Source organism: Oscarella lobularis, chromosome 20 (genome assembly GCF_947507565.1).
Source record: "Oscarella lobularis chromosome 20, ooOscLobu1.1, whole genome shotgun sequence".
Classification (NCBI taxonomy): Eukaryota; Metazoa; Porifera; class Homoscleromorpha; order Homosclerophorida; family Oscarellidae; genus Oscarella; species Oscarella lobularis.
This window is the reverse complement of record NC_089194.1, coordinates 1-20,077: the sequence shown is the minus strand read 5'-3', so window position 1 is coordinate 20,077 and position 20,077 is coordinate 1. Positions and strand designations below refer to the sequence as shown.

The window sequence follows — 20,077 nt, the reverse complement described above, 5'->3', positions numbered from 1 at the left end:
GTCTATGCCATCAACTTTATCTTCAGGCCCTTAGAATAAAAGTTTAGGCCCTCAACTTTATCTTCAGGTCCTTAGAATCAGAGTTTTGGCCATGACCTTTATCTTCAGGCCCTTAGAATCAATGTTTGGGCCTTCAACTTTATCTTCAGGGTCTTAGAATTAGAGTTTAGGCCCTCAACTTTATCTTCAGGGCCTTAGAATCAGGGTTTAGGCCCTCAACTTTATCTTCAGGCCCTTAGAATAAAAGTTTAGGCCATCAAATTTATCTTCAGGTCCTTAGAATCAAAGTCTAGGCCCTCAACTTTATCTTCAGGTCCTTAGAATCAAAGTTTAGTCTCTCAACTTTATCTTCAGGTCCTTAGAATCGGAGTTTAGGCCCTCAACTTTATCTTCAGGCCCTTAGAATCAAAGTTTAGTCTCTCAACTTTATCTTCAGGTCCTTAGAATCAAAGTTTAGGCCCTCAACTTTATCTTCAGGTCCTTAGAATCAGAGTTTTGGCCTTGACCTTTATCTTCAGGCCCTTAGAATCAATGTTTGGGCCTTCAACTTTATCTTCAGGGTCTTAGAATTAGAGTTTAGGCCCTCAACTTTATCTTCAGGGCCTTAGAATCAAAGTCTAGGCCCTCAAGTTTATCTTCAGGGCCTTAGAATCAGAGTTTAGGCCCTCAACTTTATCTTCAGGGCCTTAGAATCAAAGTCTAAGACCTCAACTTTATCTTCAGGCCCTTAGAATAAAAGTTTAGGCCCTCAACTTTATCTTCAGGCTCTTAGAATCAAAGTTTAAGCCATCAACTTTATCTTCAGGTCCCTTGAATCAAAGTTTAGGCCCTCAACTTTATCTTCAGGTCCTTAGAATCAAAGTTTAGTCTCTCAACTTTATCTTCAGGTCCTTAGAATCGGAGTTTAGGCCCACAACATTATCTTCAGGCCCTTAGAATCAAATTTAGGCCCTCAACTTTATCTTCAGGGCCTTAGAATCAGAGTTTAGGCCCTCAACTTTATCTTCAGGGCCTTAGAATCAGAGTTTAGGCCCTCAACTTTATCTTCAGGTCATTAGAATCGGAGTTTAGGCCCTCAACTTTATCTTCAGGCCCTTAGAATCAAAGTTTAGGCGTTGAACTTTATCTTCAGGGCCTTAGAATCAGACTTTAGGCCCTCTACTTTATCTTCAGGTCCTTAGAATCAAAGTTTAGTCTCTCAACTTTATCTTCAGGTCATTAGAATCGGAGATTAGGCCCTCAACTTTATCTTCAGGTCCTTAGAATCAGAGTTTTGGCTCTGAACTTTATCTTCAGACTCTTAGAATCAAAGTTTGGGCCTTTAAATTTCTCTTCAGGGCCTTAGAATCAAAGTTTTGGCCTTCAACTTTATCTTCAGTGCCTTAGAATCAAAGTCTAGGCCCTCAAGTTTATCTTCAGGGCCTTAGAATCAGATTTTAGGCCCTCAACTTTATCTTCAGGCTCTTAGAATTAAAGTTTAGGCCATCAACTTTATCTTCAGGTCCTTAGAATCAAAGTCTAGGCCCTCAACTTTATCTTCAGGTCCTTAGAATCAGAGTTTTGGCCCTGAACTTTAACTTCAGACCCTTAGAATCAAAGTTTGGGCCTTCAACTTCATCTTCAGGTCCCTAGAATCAAAGTTCAGGCCCTCAACTTCAACTTCAGGTCCCTAGAATCAAAGTTTAGGCCCTCAACTTTATCTTCAGGTCCTTAGAATCAAGGTTTAGTCTCTCAAATTTATCTTCAGGTCCTTAGAATCGGAGATTAGGCCCTCAACTTTATCTTCAGGGCCTTAGAATCAAAGTTTATGCCCTCAACTTTATCTTCAGGTCCTTAGAATCAAAGTTGAGGCCCTCAACTTTGTCTTCAGGTCCTTAGAATCAAAGTTTAGGACCTCAACTTTTTCTTCAGGCCCTTAGAATCAAAGTTTAGGTCCTCAACTTTATCTTCAGGTCCTTAGAATGAAAGTTTAGGCCCTCAACTTTATCTTCAGGGCCTTAGCTAGCCCGCGTAATTTCGCTGTAATTTATTACAGAAGAGACCCGTTGGCTAGCCCCTGTAAGTTCGCTGTAATTTATTACAGGAGAGACCCTTTTGCTAGCCCCTGTAATTTCGCTGTAATTTATGACAGGAGAGACCCGTTGGCTAGCCCCTGTAATTTCGCTGTAATTTATTACAGGAGTGACTTGTTTGCTAACCTCCTGTAATTTCGCTGTAATTTATTACAGGAGAGACTTGTTTGCTAACCCCCTGTAATTTCGCTGTAATTTATTGCAGGAGAGACCCGTTGGCTAGCCCCTGTAAATTCGCTGTAATTTATTACATGAGAGACCCGTTGGCTAGCCCCCTGTAACTTCGCTGTAATTTATTGCAGGAGAGACCCGTTGGCTAGCCCCTGTAAGTTCGCTGTAATTTATTACAGGAGAGACCCTTTTGCTAGCTCCTGTAATTTCGCTGTAATTTATTACAGGAGAGACCCGTTGGCTAGCTCCTGTAATTTCGCTGTAATTTATTACAGGAGTGACTTGTTTGCTAACCCCCTGTAATTTCGCTGTAATTTATTACAGGAGAGACTTGTTTGCTAACCTCCTGTAATTTTGCTGTAATTTATTACAGGAGAGACCCGTTGGCTAACCCCCTGTAAATTCGCTGTAATTTATTACAGGAGAGACCCGTTGGCTAGTCCCTGTAATTTCGCTGTAGTTTATTACAGGAGAGACCCGTTGGCTAGTCCCTGTAATTTGGCTGTAATTTATTACAGGAGAGACCCGTTGGCTAACCCCCTGTTAATTCGCTGTAATTTATTACAGGAGAGACCCGTTGGCTAACCTCCTGTAATTTCGCTGTAGTTTATTACAGGAGAGACCCGTTGGCTAGTCCCTGTAATTTCGCTGTAATTTATTACAGGAGAGACCCTTTGGCTAGCCCCTGTACTTTCGCTGTAGTTTATTACAGGAGAGACCCGTTGGCTAACCCCCTGTAATTTCGCTGTAGTTTATTACAGGAGAGACCCTTTGGCTAGCCCCTGTAATTTCGCTGTAATTTATTACAGGAGAGACCCTTTGGCTAGCCCCTGTTATTTCGCTGTAATTTATTACAGGAGAGACCCGTTGGGCCCTCAACTTTATCTTCAGGTCCTTAGAATCAGAGTTTTGGCCATGACCTTTATCTTCAGGCCCTTAGAATCAATGTTTGGGCCTTCAACTTTATCTTCAGGGTCTTAGAATTAGAGTTTAGGCCCTCAACTTTATCTTCAGGTCCTTAGAATCAAAGTTTAGGCCCTCAACTTTATCTTCAGGCTCTTAGAATCAAAGTTTAGGCCCTCAACTTTATCTTCATGTGCTTAGAATCAAAGTCTAGGACTTCAACTTTATCTTCAGGCTCTTAGAATGAAAGTTTAGGCCCTCAACTTTATCTTCAGGCTCTTAGAATCAAAGTTTAGGCCCTCAACTTTATCTTCAGTCTCTTAGAATCAAAGTTTACTCCCTCAACTTTATCTTCAGGGCCTTAGAATCAAAGTCTAGGCCCTCAAGTTTATCTTCAGGGCCTTAGAATCAGAGTTTAGGCCCTCAACTTTATCTTCAGGTCCTTAGAATCAGAGTTTAGGCCCTCAACTTTATCTTCAGGTCCTTAGAATCAATTTTTGGGCCTTCCACTTTATCTTCAGGGTCTTAGAATTAGAGTTTAGGCCCTCAACTTTATCTTCAGGTCCTTAGAATCAAAGTTTAGGCCCTCAACTTTATCTTCAGGCTCTTAGAATCAAAGTTTAGGCCCTCAACTTTATCTTCATGTGCTTAGAATCAAAGTCTAGGACTTCAACTTTATCTTCAGGCTCTTAGAATAAAAGTTTAGGCCCTCAACTTTATCTTCAGGCTCTTAGAATCAAAGTTTAGGCCCTCAACTTTATCTTCAGTCTCTTAGAATCAAAGTTTAGGCCCTCAACTTTATCTTCAGGGCCTTAGAATCAAAGTCTAGGCCCTCAAGTTTATCTTCAGGGCCTTAGAATCAGAGTTTAGGCCCTCAACTTTAATTTCAGGTCCTTAGAATCAAAGTTGAGGCCCTCAACTTTATCTTCAGGTCCTTAGAATCAAAGTTCAGGTCCTCAACTTTATCTTCAGGGCCTTAGCTAGCCCGTGTAAGTTCGCCATAATTTATTACAGGAGAGACCCGTTGGCTAACCCCCTGTAATTTCGCTGTAATTTATTATTAGGATAGACCCGTTGGCTAGCCCCCTGTAATTTGGCTGTAATTTATTCCAGGAGAGACCCGTTGGCTAACCCCCTGTAATTTCGCTGTAATTTATTACAGGAGGGACCCGTTGGCTAACCCCCTGTAATTTCGCTGTAATTTATTACATGAGAGACCCGTTGGCTAGCCCCTGTAAATTCGCCTTAATTTATTACAGAAGAGACCCGTTGGCTAACCCCCTGTAATTTCGCTGTAATTTATTACAGAAGAGACCCGTTGGCTAGCCCCTGTAAATTCGCTGTAATTTATTACATGAGAGACCCGTTGGCTAGCCCCCTGTAACTTCGCTGTAATTTATTGCAGGAGAGACCCGTTGGCTAGCCCCTGTAAGTTCGCTGTAATTTATTACAGGAGAGACCCTTTGGCTAGTCCCTGTAATTTCGCTGTAATTTATTACAGGAGAGACCCTTTGGCTAGCCCCTGTACTTTCGCTGTAGTTTATTACACGAGAGACCCGTTGGCTAACCCCCTGTAATTTCGCTGTAGTTTATTACAGGAGAGACCCTTTGGCTAGCCCCTGTAATTTCGCTGTAATTTATTACAGGAGAGACCCTTTGGCTAGCCCCTGTAGTTTCGCTCTAATTTATTACAGGAGAGACCCGTTGGGCCCTCAACTTTATCTTCAGGTCCTTAGAATCAAAGTTTGGGCCTTCAAATTTCTCTTCAGGGCCTTAGAATCAAAGTTTTGGCCTTCAACTTTATCTTCAGGGCCTTAGAATCAAAGTCTAGGCCCTCAAGTTTATCTTCAGGGCCTTAGAATCAGAGTTTAGGCCCTCAACTTTATCCTCAGGCCCTTAGAATCAAAGTCTCGGCTCTTAACTTTATCTTCAGGCTCTTAGAATCAAAGTTTAGGCCATCAACTTTATCTTCAGTTCCTTAGAATCAAAGTCTAGGCCCTCAACTTTATCTTCAGGTCCTTAGAATCAGAGTTTTGGCCCTGAACTTTAACTTCAGACCCTTAGAATCAAAGTTTGGGCCTTCAAATTTCTCTTTAGGGCCTTAGAATCAAAGTTTAGGCCCTCAACTTTATCTTCATGTCCTTAGAATCAAAGTTTATGCCCTCAACTTTATCTTCAGGTCCTTAGAATCAAAGTTTAGGCCCTCAACTTTATCTTCAGGTCCTTAGAATCAAAGTTTAGGACCTCAACTTTATCTTCAGGCCCTTAGAATCAAAGTTTAGGTCCTCAACTTTATCTTCAGGTCCTTAGAATGAAAGTTTAGGCCCTCAACTTTATCTTCAGGTCCTTAGAATCAAAGTTTAGGCTCTCAACTTTATCTTCATAGCCTTAGCTAGCCCGTGTAAGTTCGCTGTAATTTATTATTAGGATAGACCCGTTGGCTAGCCCCCTATAATTTGGCTGTAACTTTTTACAGGAGAGACCCGTTGGCTAGCCCCTATAAATTCGCTGTAATTTATTTCAGGAGAGACCCATTGGCTAGCCCCTGTAAATTGGCTGTAATTTATTACATGAGAGACCCGTTGGCTAGCCCCCTGTAACTTCGCTGTAATTTATTGCAGGAGAGACCCTTTGGCTAGCCCCTGTAAGTTCGCTGTAATTTATTACAGGAGAGACCCTTTTGCTAGCCCGTGTAATTTCGCTGTAATTTATTACAGGAGAGACCCCTTGGCTAGCCCCTGTAATTTTGCTGTAATTTATTACAGGAAAGACCCGTTGGCTAGCCCCCTGTAATTTCGCTGTAATTTATTACAGGAGAGACTTGTTTGCTAACCCCCTGCAATTTCGCTGTAATTTATTACAGGAGAGACTTGTTTTCTGACCCCCTGTAATTTCGCTGTAATTTATTACAGGAGATACCCGTTGGCTAACCCCCTGTAAATTCGCTGTAATTTATTACAGGAGAGACTTGTTTTCTAACCCCCTGTAAATTCGCTGTAATTTATTACAGGAGAGACCCGTTGGCTAGCCCCTGTAATTTCGCTGTAGTTTATTACAGGAGAGACCCGTTGGCTAGCCTCTTTAATTTGGCTGTAATTTATTACAGGAGAGACCGGTTGGCTAACCCCCTGTTAATTCGCTGTAATTTATTACAGGAGAGACCCGTTGGCTAACCCCCTGTAATTTCGCTGTAGTTTATTACTGGAAAGACCCTTTGGCTAGCCCCTGTAATTTCGCTGTTATTTATTACAGGAGAGACCCTTTGGCTAGCCCCTGTACTTTCGCTGTAATTTATTACAGGGAGACCCGTTGGGCCCTCAACTTTATCTTCAATGCCTTAGAATCAAAGTTTAGGTTTTCAACTTTATCTTCAGGCCCTTAGAATCAAAGTCTAGGCCCTCAACTTTATCTTCAGGCCCTTAGAATAAAAGTTTAGGCCCTCAACTTTATCTTCAGGCTCTTAGTATCAAAGTTTAGGCCATCAACTTTATCTTCAGGTCCTTAGAATCAAAGTGTAGGCCCTCAACTTTATCTTCAGGTCCTTTGTAGCCGTTGTGGTAGTTGTTGTAGTTGTAGCCGTTGTAGTTTCTTTTCGGAATAGATACACCTCTTGCCGGAATATATACACCGCTTGCCGGCGGAGTACGTACACCGCTTGCCGGAGTATATACACCGCCTGCCGGAATATATACACCGCCTTCCGGCGGAGTACGTACACTGCCTTCCGGAATATATAAACCGCTTTCCGGAATATATACATCGCCTTCCGGAATATATACACCGCTTGCCGGCGGAGACCGTACACGCCTGCCGGTATATATACACCGCCTTCCGGCGGAGTACGCACACTGCCTTCCGGAATATATACACCGCTTGCCGTAATATATACACCGCCTGCCTCCGGAGTATGTACACCGCTTGCCGTAACATATACACCGCTCTCCCGAGTATATACACCGCCTGCCGGCGGAGTACGTACACGCCTGCCGGTATATATGCACCGCCTTCCGGCTGAGTACGTACACTGCCTTCCGGAATATATACACCGCTTTCCGGAATATATACACCGCCTGCCGGCGGAGTACGTACACCGCCTGCCGGAATATATACCCCGCCTGCCGGAATATATACACCGCCTGCCGGCGGAGTACGTACACGCCTGCCGGAATATCTACACTGCTTGCCGGCGGAGTACGTACACGCCTGCCGGAATATATACACAGCTTGCCGGCGGAGTACGTACACGCCTGCCGGAATATCTACACTGCTTGCCGGCGGAGTACGTACACGCCTGCCGGAATATATACACCGCTTGCCGGCGGAGTACGTACACGCCTGCCGGAATATATAAACCGCTTGCCGGCGGAGTACGTACACCGCCTCCGTAATATATACACTGCCTGTCGGCAAAGTACGTACACTGCCTTCCGGAATATATACACCGTTGTAGCCGTTGTAGTCGTTGTAATCGTTGTAGCCGTTGTATTCGTTGTAGCCGTTGTACCTTTGTAGCCGTTGTAGTCGTTGTAATCGTTGTAGCCGTTGTATTCGTTGTAGCCGTTGTACCTTTGTAGCCGTTGTAGTCGTTGTAGCCGTTGCAGTCATTGTAGTCATTGTAGCCGTTGTAGCCGTTGTAGTCGTTGTAGTCATTGTAGCCGTTGCAGTCATTGTAGTCATTGTAGCCGTTGTAGTCGTTGTAGTAGTTGTAACTTTGTAGCCATTGTAGTCCTTGTAGTCGTTGTAGCCGTTGTAGTGGTTGTAGCCTTTGTAGCCTTTGTAGCCGTTGTGGTAGTTGTTGTAGTTGTAGCCGTTGTAGTTTCTTGCCGGAATATATACACCGCTTGCCGGAATATATACACCGCCTGCCGGAATATATACACCGCTTGCCGCCAGAGTACGTACACGCCTGCCGCAATATATACACCGCTTGCCGCCGGAGTACGTAAACGCCTGCCGGAATATATACACCGCTTGCCGGCGGAGTACGTACACGCCTGCAGGAATATATACACCGCCTGCCGGAATATATACACCGCCTGCCGGCGGAGTACGTACACCTCTTGCCGGAATACATACACCGCCTGCCGGAATATATACACCGCTTGCCGGCGGAGTACGTACACGCCTGCCGGAATATATAAACCGCTTGCCGGCGGAGTACGTACACCGCCTCCGTAATATATACACCGCTTGCCGGCGGAGTACATACACGCCTGCCTGTATATATACACCGCCTTCCGGCGGAGTACGTAAACTGCCTTCCTGAATATATACACCGCTTTCCGGAATATCTACACCGCCTGCCGGCGGTGTACGTACACCGCCTGCAGGAATATATACACCGCCTGACGGAATATATACACCGCTTGCCGCCGGAGTACGTACACGCCTGCCGCAATATATACACCGCTTGCCGCCGGAGTACGTAAACGCCTGCCGGAATATATACACCGCCTGCCGGAATATATACACCGCCTGCCGGCGGAGTACGTACACCGCTTGCCGGAATATATACACCGCCTGCCGGCGGAGTACGTACACCGCTTGCCGGAATATATACACCGCCTGCCGGCGGAGTACGTACACCGCTTGCCGGAATGTATACACCGCCTGCTGGAATATATACACCGCCTGCCGAAATATATACACCGCCTGCCGGCGGAGTACGTACACTGCTTGCCGTAATATATACACCGCTTGCCGGAATATATACACAACGCTCCGGCGGACTACGTACACTGCCTTCCGGAATATGTACACCGCTCTCCGGAGTATATACACCGCCTGCCGGCGGAGTACGTACACGCCTGCGGGTATATATACACCGCCTTCCGGCGGAGTACGTACACTGCCTTCCGGAATATATACACCGTTTTCCGGAATATATACACCGCCTGCCGGCGGAGTACGTACACCGCCTGCCAGAATATATACACCGCCTTCCAAAATATCAACACCGCTTGCCGGAATATATACACCGCCTGCTGGTTGAGTACGTACACCGCCTGCCGGAATATCTACACCGCCTGCCAAAATATCTACACGGCCTGCCAGATCATGTACACCGCCTGCTTGCGGAGTACGTGCACCACTTGACGGAATATATGCACCGCCTGCTGGAGGAGTACGTACACTGCCTCCCAGAATATATACACCGCCTGCCGGAATATATACACCGCCTGCCGGAATATATACACCGCTTGCCGGAAAATATACACCACCTGCTGGCTGAGTACTTACACCGCCTGCCAGAATATATACACCGCCTGCCTGAATATATACACCGCCTGCCAGAATATATACACAGCCTGCCTGAATATATACACCGCCTGCCGGAATATATACACCGCCTGCCGGAATATATACACCGCCTGCCGTCGGAGTACGTACGCAGCTTGCCGGAATATATACACCGCCTGCCGCCGGAGTACGTACACCTCCTGCGGGAATATATACACCGCCTGCGGGCGGAGTACGTACACCGCCTGCGAGAATATATACACCGCCTGCCTGCGGAGTACGTACACCGCCTGCTAAAATATCTACTCCGCCTTCTGGCGGAGTACGTACACCGCTTTCCGGAATATATACACCGCCTGCCGGAATATATACACCGCCTGCTGGCGGAGTAAGCAGGCGGAGTAAGTACACCGCTTGCCGGAATATATACACCGCCTGCCGGCGGAGTACGTACACCGCTTGCCAGAATATATACACCGCCTGCAGGCGGAGTACTTACACCGCCTGCCAGAATATCTACACCGCCTGCCGGCGGAGTACGTACACCGCCTGCCGGAATATATACACCGCCTGCCGGCGGAGTACGTACACCGCCTGCCGTAATATATACACCGCCTGCCGGCGAAGTACGTACACTGCTTGCCGTAATATATACCCCGCTTGCCGGAATATATACAAAGCCCTCCGGCGGACTACGTACACTGCCTTCCGGAATATGTACACCGCTCTCCGGAGTATATACACCGCCTGCCGGCGGAGCACGTACACGCCTGCGGGTATATATACACCGCCTTCCGGCGGAGTACGTACACTGCCTTCCGGAATATATACACCGTTTTCCGGAATATACTGCCGGCGGAGTACGTACACCGCCTGCCAGAATATATACACCGCCTTCCAAAATATCTACACCGCTTGGCGGAATATATACACCGCCTGCTGGTTGAGTACGTTCACCGCCTACCGGAATATCTACACCGCCTGCCAAAATATCTACACCGCCTGCCAGAATATGTACACCGCCTGCTGGCGGTGTACGTGCACCACTTGACGGAATATATGCACCGCCTGCTGGAGGAGTACGTACACTGCCTCCCAGAATATATACACCGCCTGCCGGAATATATACACCGCCTGCCGGAATATATACACCGCTTGCCGGAAAATATACACCACCTGCTGGCTGAGTACTTACACCGCCTGCCAGAATATATACACCGCCTGCCTGAATATATACACCGCATGCCGGAATATATACACCGCCTTTCGGAATATATACACCGCCTGCCGGCGGGGTACGTACACCGCTTTCCGGAATATATACACCGCCTGCCGGAATATATACACCGCCTGCTGGCGGAGTACGTACACCGCCTGCCAGAATATCTACACCGCCTGCTGGAGGAGTACTTACACCGCCTGGGAGAATATATACACCGCCAGCCGGAATATATACGCCGCCTGCCGGCGGAGTACTTACACCGCCTGCCAGAATATCTACACCGCCGGCCGGAATACACCGCCTGCCGGAATGTATACACCGCCTCTGGCAGTGAACGTACACCGCCTGCCGGAATATATACACCGCCTGCCGGAATAAACTGCCTGTTAGAATATCTGCACCGCCTGCTGGCGGAGTACGTACACCGCTTGCCGGAATGTATACACCGCCTGCCGGCGGAGTACGTACACCGCCTGCCAGAATATATACGCCGCCTGGAGGAATATCTACGCCGCCTGCCGGCGGAGTACGTACACCGCCTGCGGGCAGAGTACGTACACCGCCTGCCAGAATATATACACCGGCTGCCAGATTATATACACCGCCTGCCGGCGGAGTACGTACACCGCCTGCCGTCGGAGTACGTACGCAGCTTGCCGGAATATATACACCGCCTGCCGGCAGAGTGCGTACACCTCCTGCGGGAATATATACACCGCCTGCGGGCGGAGTACGTACACCGCCTGCGAGAATATATACACCGCCTGCCTGCGGAGTACGTACACCGCCTGCTAAAATATCTACTCCGCCTTCTGGCGGAGTACGTACACCGCTTTCCGGAATATATACACCGCCTGCCGAAATATATACACCGCCTGCTGGCGGAGTAAGCAGGCGGAGTAAGTACACCGCTTGCCGGAATATATACACCGCCTGCCGGCGGAGTACGTACACCGCCTGCCAGAATATATACACCGCCTGCAGGCGGAGTACTTACACCGCCTGCCAGAATATCTACACCGCCTGCCGGCGGAGTACGTACACCGCCTACCGGCGGAGTACGTACACCGCCTGCCGGCGGAGTACGTACACCGCCTGCCGGAATATATACACCGCCTGCCGGCGGAGTACGTACACCGCCTGCCGGAATATATACACCGCCTGCCGGAATATATACACCGCTTGCCGGAATATATACACCGCCTGCCGGCGGAGTACGTACCCCGCCTGCCAGAATATATACACCGCCTGCCAGAATATATACACCGCCTGCCGAAATATATACACCGCCTGCCGGAATATATACACCGCTTGCCGGAATATATACACCGCCTGCCGGCGGAGTACGTACCCCGCCTGCCAGAATATATACACCGCCTGCCGGAATAAACCGCCTGCCGGAAAATATACACCGGCTGCTGCCCGAGTACTTAAACCGCCTGCCAGAATATCTACACCGCCTGCCGGAATACACCGCCTGCCGGAATATATACACCGCCTCTGGCGGAGTACGTACACCGCCTGCCGGAATATATACACCGCCTGCCGGAATACACAGCCTGCAAGAATATATGCACCGCCTGCTGGCGGAGTACGTACACCGCCCGCCAGAATATCTACACCGGCTGCCGGAATACATACACCGCCTGCTGGCGGAGTACTTACACCGCCTGCCAGATTATCCACACCGCCTGCTGGCGGAGTACGTACACCGCTTTCCGGAATATATACACCGCCTCCCGGAATACACCGCCTGCCAGAATATCTACACCGCCCTCTGGCGGAGTACGTACACCACTTGCCGGAATATATACGCCGCCTGCCGGAATATCTACGCCGCCTGCCGGCGGAGTACGTACACCGCCTGGCGGCAGAGTACGTACACTGCCTGCCAGAATATATACATCGCCTGCCAGATTATATACACCGCCTGCCGGCGGAGTACGTACATCGAATGCCGGCGGAGTACGTACAATGCCTGCCGGCGGAGTACGTACGCAGCTTGCCGGAATATATACACCGCCTGCCTGCGGAGTACGTACACCGCCTGCCAGAATATATACACCGCCTGCCAGCGAAGTACGTACACAGCCTGCTAAAACATCTACTCCGCCTGCTGGCGGAGTACGTACACCGCTTTCCTGAATATATACACCGCTTGCCGGAATATATACACCGCCTGCTGGCGGAGTACGTACACCGCCTGCGAGAATATATACACCGCCTGCCCGCGGAGTAAGTACACCGCCTGCCAGAATATATACGCCGCCTGCCCGAATATATACACCGCTTGCCGGAATATATACACCGCCTGCCGGCGGAGTACGTACACCGCCTGCCAGAATATCTACACCGCCTGCTGGCGGAGTACGTACACCGCTTGCCGGAAAAAATACACCGCCTGCTGGCTGAGTACTTACACCGCCTGCCAGAATATATACACCGCCTGCCTTAATATATACACCGCCTGGCGGAATATATACACCGCATGCCGGTATATATACACCGCCTGCCGGCGGGGTACGTACACCGCTTTCCGGAATATATACACCGCCTGCCGGAATATATACACCGCCTGCCCGAATATATACACCGCTTGCCGGAATATATACACCGCCTGCCGGCGGAGTACGTACCCCGCCTGCCAGAATATATACACCGCCTGCTGGAGGAGTACGTACACCGCCTGCCGGAATATATACACAGCCTGCTGGCTGAGTAGTTACAACGCTTGCCGGAATATATACACCGCCTGCCGGCGGAGTACGTACACCGCCTGCCGGAATATATACACCGCCTGCCGGAATATATACACCGCTTGCCGGAATATATACACCGCCTGCCGGCGGAGTACGTACCCCGCTTGCCAGAATATATACACCGCCTGCCAGAATATATACACCGCCTGCCGGAATAAACCGCCTGCCGGAAAATATACACCGGCTGCTGGCCGAGTACTTACACCGCCTGCCAGAATATCTACACCGCCTGCCGGAATACACCGCCTGCCGGAATATATACACCGCCTCTGGCGGAGTGCGTACACCGCCTGCCGGAATATATACACCGTCTGCCGGAATACACAGCCTGCAAGAATATATACACCGCCTGCTGGCGGAGTACGTACACCGCCCGCCAGAATATCTACACCGCCTGCCGGAATACATACACCGCCTGCTGGCGGAGTACTTACACCGCCTGCCAGATTATCCACACCGCCTTCTGGCGGAGTACGTACACCGCTTTCCGGAATATATACACCGCCTGCTGGCGGAGTAGGTACACAGCCTGCCGGAATATATACACCGCCTCCCAGAATACACCGCCTGCCAGAATATCTACACCGCCCTCTGGCGGAGTACGTACACCACTTGCCGGAATATATACGCCGCCTGCCGGAATATCTACGCCGCCTGCCGGCGGAGTACGTACACCGCCTGGCGGCAGAGTACGTACACCGCCTGCCAGAATATATACATCGCCTGCCAGATTATATACACCTCCTGCCGGCGGAGTACGTACATCAAATGCCGGCGGAGTACGTACAATGCCTGCCGGCGGAGTACGTACGCAGCTTGCCGGAATATATACACCGCCTGCCTGCGGAGTACGTACACCGCCTGCCAGAATATATACACCGCCTGCCAGCGAAGTACGTACACAGCCTGCTAAAATATCTACTCCGCCTGCTGGCGGAGTACGTACACCGCTTTCCTGAATATATACACCGCTTGCCGGAATATATACACCGCCTGCTGGCGGAGTACGTACACCGCCTGCCAGAATATATACACCGCCTGGAGGCGGAGTACTTACACCGCCTGCCAGAATATCTACACCGCCTGCCGGCTTAGGGTTACACCATGTAGGGAATAACAAAAGTAGACAGCAAGGACGAGTCCCCCCATCGCTAATGCTAGAGCCCAGGAGTTATCAATCCTCTCACGGTGCCAGTCGATAGCCGAGTACCCATATGTCACGTGAGCGATCCAGTATCCAAACACGGTCGTTGGAAAACACCCGTCACATCGTCTAGAGTCAATATTGAGTCTCTATGTGGTTTACTCGACAGTGGACCGCTTGTTCCTTATTCTATTTTGAATCAGAGGAACAAAGTGGTACAATATTGCCTTGAACAAGGCTGGGAATCAATGTCCCTGCCTATACTGGGTTCAAGGGTTAGGGTTTGCACGGGTTAGGACAGAACGATGAGAATGTACAGAGACTGGTTTCCATGTTCTCATTCAATGTGAGAAAACAGGGTCCAGGACTCTATTGCCTCAATTTCTGTGTCCGTGTGTCGCCATGGCAATTGGAAATCTCGTCCAATTAATAATAAAGGCTCAGTAATATTGTTCGTTATAAATTTGGACAATATTGCTTAATATCCAGTCACTGTGCGCATGCGCAACACGTGACAGCGAAGAACTGCCTCATGAGACCTGAACGGCTTCTCCCGCGTCGGAATCGAAATTCGAAACACAACCGGAGGACTTCAAAAGGTAAGTTTGTACTCTTAGAAGTGAAATGGGCGCGTTCTTCCCAAAATCGCGATCGATCGCGATCGAAAAGCACGTTCTATCGGCCCCGTTTGCTGCTCGAACGATTAGAGACGGTCAGAAAAGTGTTCGGTAGACCGTTTCCTTTCGAAAAAGCGTTTCGAATTTGTTATTCGAGGCTTTTTGAGTGCGCGCGAGTGACTCTTTTTCCGAATCTTCGAAAGCGTGCCATTCCGTCGTGGGTACTCCGACTCCATTCGATTTTGGTGGAGTCAGAGTCCATGATGTAGTCTTTCGACCGGTGTAAGCGGTTTCCCATGGCAACCAATAGTTTAGGAATTACGCCTTGGTGAAGTAGACCCTAATTTGGGTCTGCCGCTAGCGCACGTTCAGCTTCCGGGCGTCCGTTTATGTCCCAAACTTTAATCTAATTAGACCAAAATTTTTTTCACCGATAGAATGGACAATGCTCTATCCATCAGTGCAAGACCGGACGGAAACGAACCAGAATTTCGGAAGATATGCGAGTTTTTGCAAGAGTGGTGCAAGGCAAGAATTTTAAATGTTATTCCAACCTTTTTATATGAGTTTTTTTAGAATGGTGACGTCACATATGGCAAAATTTGACCGAGAGGGACTGGAGCAAGGGCTCGTACAGCAATCGGACACGTGCGAGTGAGATTTCAGGTTTTGTACTCTCTGGCAGTTTGTCCGTTAGGGTTAGGGTTAGGGTTAAAAGGTGTACCCACTTGGGTGACCCTTAATAACTCCTTAAATATTGAACGTATGACGTCATGCATAGCATCATTTAAAAGGAAATTTAATAAGCTTTCGATTGATCCTATATTTGCTGTGCAAATTATTTAGTATAAAGAAGTTATGAAGGTTTTTGTAAAGTCACTTTTTTGGGTGATTTTTTTTGGGTGAGTGGCCGTTTTTAAAGAAATTGCTTGTAAACCCTTTTAGTTATAAGTGATTTAAAAATTTATATTGTAGTTGTTAGGCAAAAGTGGTTTCTTTAAAAGTGAAGTCACAAAGTGGTTGGTTGATGTTGGGTATTTAAAGTCTTTTTGAAAGTGACGAGTGCGCCGAGAATTGGTCACGGAACGGCAAGTGCGCTAAGAGAAACGAAATAGAGAATTTTTAAAATCTGACGTCATAATGTGGTTGGTTGTGGTCGGGTATTTAAAGTCTTTTTGAAAGTGGTGAGTGCGCTAAAAAATTGTCACGGAAAAGGCAAATGCGCTAAGGAAAAACGAAATAAAGAAAATTTTCAAAATCTGACGTCATTAAGTGGTTGGGTGTGGTCCGGTATTTAAAGTCTTTTTTAAAGTGGTGAGTGCGCTAAGAATTTGTCACGGGAAAGGCAAGTGCGCTAAGGGGAAACGAAATAAAAAGAATTTTCAAAATCTGACGTCATAAAGTGGTTGGTTGTGGTCCGGTATTTAAAGTCATTTTGAAAGTGGTGAGTGCGCTAAGAAATTGTCACGGGAAAGGCAAGTGCGCTAAGGGGAAACGAAATAAAGAGAATTTTTGAAATCTGACGTCATAAAGTGGTTGAGTGTGGTGCGGTATTTAAAGTCTTTTTGAAAGTGGTGAGTGCGCTAAGAATTTGTCACGGGAAAGGCAAGTGCGCTAAGGGAAAACGAAATGAAAGGAATTTTCAAAATCTGACGTCATAAAGTGGTTGGGTGTGGTCCGGTATTTAAAGTCTTTTTTAAAGTGGTGAGTGCGCTAAGAATTTGTCACGGGAAAGGCAAGTGCGCTAAGGGGAAACGAAATAAAAAGAATTTTTGAAATCTGACGTCATAAAGTGGTTGGTTGTGGTCCGGTATTTAAAGTCTTTTTGAAAGTGGTGAGTGCGCCAAGAATTTGTCACGGGAAAGGCAAGTGCGCTAAGGGAAAACAAAATGAAAGAAATTTTCAAAATCTGACGTCATAAAACGGTTGGGTGTGGTCCGGTATTTAAAGTCTTTTTGAAAGTGGTGAGTGCGCTAAGAATTTGTCACGGGAAAGGCAAGTGCGCTAAGGGGAAACAAAATAAAAAGAATTTTTGAAATCTGACGTCATAAAGTGGTTGGTTGTGGTCCGGTATTTAAAGTCTTTTTGAAAGTGGTGAGTGCGCTAAGAATTTCTCAAGGGAAAGGCAAGTGCGCTAAAGGGAAACAAAATTAAAAAAAATTTCAAAATCTGACGTCATAAAGTGGTTGGTTGTGGTTCGGTATTTAAAGTCTTCTTGAAAGTGGTGAGTGCGCTAAAAATTTCTTACGGGAAAGGCAAGTGCGCTAAAGGAAAACGAAATTTAGAGAATTTTTAAAATGTGACGTCATAATGTGGTTGTTTGGGGTCCGGTATTTAAAGTGTTTTTGAAAATGGTGTCTGCGCTAAGGGTTAGGGTTAGGGTTAGGGTTAGGGTTAGGGTTAGGGTTAGGGTTAGGGTTAGGGTTAGGGTTAGGGTTAGGGTTAGGGTTAGGGTTAGGGTTAGGGTTAGGGTTAGGGTTAGGGTTAGGGTTAGGGTTAAAAGGTGTACCCACTTGGGTGACCCTTAATAACTCCTTAAATATTGAACGTATGACGTCATGCATAGCATCATTTAAAAGGAAATTTAATAAGCTTTCGATTGATCCTATATTTGCTGTGCAAATTATTTAGTATAAAGAAGTTATGAAGGTTTTTGTAAAGTCACTTTTTTGGGTGATTTTTTTTGGGTGAGTGGCCGTTTTTAAAGAAATTGCTTGTAAACCCTTTTAGTTATAAGTGATTTAAAAATTTATATTGTAGTTGTTAGGCAAAAGTGGTTTCTTTAAAAGTGAAGTCACAAAGTGGTTGGTTGATGTTGGGTATTTAAAGTCTTTTTGAAAGTGACGAGTGCGCCGAGAATTGGTCACGGAACGGCAAGTGCGCTAAGAGAAACGAAATAGAGAATTTTTAAAATCTGACGTCATAATGTGGTTGGTTGTGGTCGGGTATTTAAAGTCTTTTTGAAAGTGGTGAGTGCGCTAAAAAATTGTCACGGAAAAGGCAAATGCGCTAAGGAAAAACGAAATAAAGAAAATTTTCAAAATCTGACGTCATTAAGTGGTTGGGTGTGGTCCGGTATTTAAAGTCTTTTTTAAAGTGGTGAGTGCGCTAAGAATTTGTCACGGGAAAGGCAAGTGCGCTAAGGGGAAACGAAATAAAAAGAATTTTCAAAATCTGACGTCATAAAGTGGTTGGTTGTGGTCCGGTATTTAAAGTCATTTTGAAAGTGGTGAGTGCGCTAAGAAATTGTCACGGGAAAGGCAAGTGCGCTAAGGGGAAACGAAATAAAGAGAATTTTTGAAATCTGACGTCATAAAGTGGTTGAGTGTGGTGCGGTATTTAAAGTCTTTTTGAAAGTGGTGAGTGCGCTAAGAATTTGTCACGGGAAAGGCAAGTGCGCTAAGGGAAAACGAAATGAAAGGAATTTTCAAAATCTGACGTCATAAAGTGGTTGGGTGTGGTCCGGTATTTAAAGTCTTTTTTAAAGTGGTGAGTGCGCTAAGAATTTGTCACGGGAAAGGCAAGTGCGCTAAGGGGAAACGAAATAAAAAGAATTTTTGAAATCTGACGTCATAAAGTGGTTGGTTGTGGTCCGGTATTTAAAGTCTTTTTGAAAGTGGTGAGTGCGCCAAGAATTTGTCACGGGAAAGGCAAGTGCGCTAAGGGAAAACAAAATGAAAGAAATTTTCAAAATCTGACGTCATAAAACGGTTGGGTGTGGTCCGGTATTTAAAGTCTTTTTGAAAGTGGTGAGTGCGCTAAGAATTTGTCACGGGAAAGGCAAGTGCGCTAAGGGGAAACAAAATAAAAAGAATTTTTGAAATCTGACGTCATAAAGTGGTTGGTTGTGGTCCGGTATTTAAAGTCTTTTTGAAAGTGGTGAGTGCGCTAAGAATTTCTCAAGGGAAAGGCAAGTGCGCTAAAGGGAAACAAAATTAAAAAAAATTTCAAAATCTGACGTCATAAAGTGGTTGGTTGTGGTTCGGTATTTAAAGTCTTCTTGAAAGTGGTGAGTGCGCTAAAAATTTCTTACGGGAAAGGCAAGTGCGCTAAAGGAAAACGAAATTTAGAGAATTTTTAAAATGTGACGTCATAATGTGGTTGTTTGGGGTCCGGTATTTAAAGTGTTTTTGAAAATGGTGTCTGCGCTAAGGGTTAGGGTTAGGGTTAGGGTTAGGGTTAGGGTTAGGGTTAGGGTTAGGGTTAGGGTTAGGGGTTAGGGTTAGGGTTAGGGTTAGGGTTAGGGTTAGGGTTAGGGTTAGGGTTAGGGTTAGGGTTAGGGTTAGGGTTAGGGTTAGGGTTAGGGTTAGGGTTAGGGTTAGGGTTAGGGTTAGGGTTAGGGTTAGGGTTAGGGTTAGGGTTAGGGTTAGGGTTAGGGTTAGGGTTAGGGTTAGGGTTAGGGTTAGGGTTAGGGTTAGGGTTAGGGTTAGGGTTAGGGTTAGGGTTAGGGTTAGGGTTAGGGTTAGGGTTAGGGTTAGGGTTAGGGTTAGGGTTAGGGTTAGGGTTAGGGTTAGGGTTAGGGTTAGGGTTAGGGTTAGGGTTAGGGTTAGGGTTAGGGTTAGGGTTAGGGTTAGGGTTAGGGTTAGGGTTAGGGTTAGGGTTAGGGTTAGGGTTAGGGTTAGGGTTAGGGTTAGGGTTAGGGTTAGGGTTAGGGTTAGGGTTAGGGTTAGGGTTAGGGTTAGGGTTAGGGTTAGGGTTAGGGTTAGGGTTAGGGTTAGGGTTAGGGTTAGGGTTAGGGTTAGGGTTAGGGTTAGGGTTAGGGTTAGGGTTAGGGTTAGGGTTAGGGTTAGGGTTAGGGTTAGGGTTAGGGTTAGGGTTAGGGTTAGGGTTAGGGTTAGGGTTAGGGTTAGGGTTAGGGTTAGGGTTAGGGTTAGGGTTAGGGTTAGGGTTAGGGTTAGGGTTAGGGTTAGGGTTAGGGTTAGGGTTAGGGTTAGGGTTAGGGTTAGGGT

The 20,077-nt window shown here is 47.0% G+C and overlaps 1 long non-coding RNA gene across 1 annotated transcript; it reads left to right on the top strand.

Moving 5' to 3' along the window:
• The first annotated feature begins 14,463 nt into the window (after window positions 1-14,463).
• On the top strand, window positions 14,464-15,816 carry LOC136198865 (uncharacterized). Its single transcript, XR_010672906.1, has 4 exons — window positions 14,464-14,588; window positions 14,645-15,110; window positions 15,566-15,656; window positions 15,705-15,816. It is a non-coding gene; the product is annotated as an uncharacterized lncRNA (long non-coding RNA).
• Window positions 15,817-20,077: the final 4,261 nt, after the last annotated feature.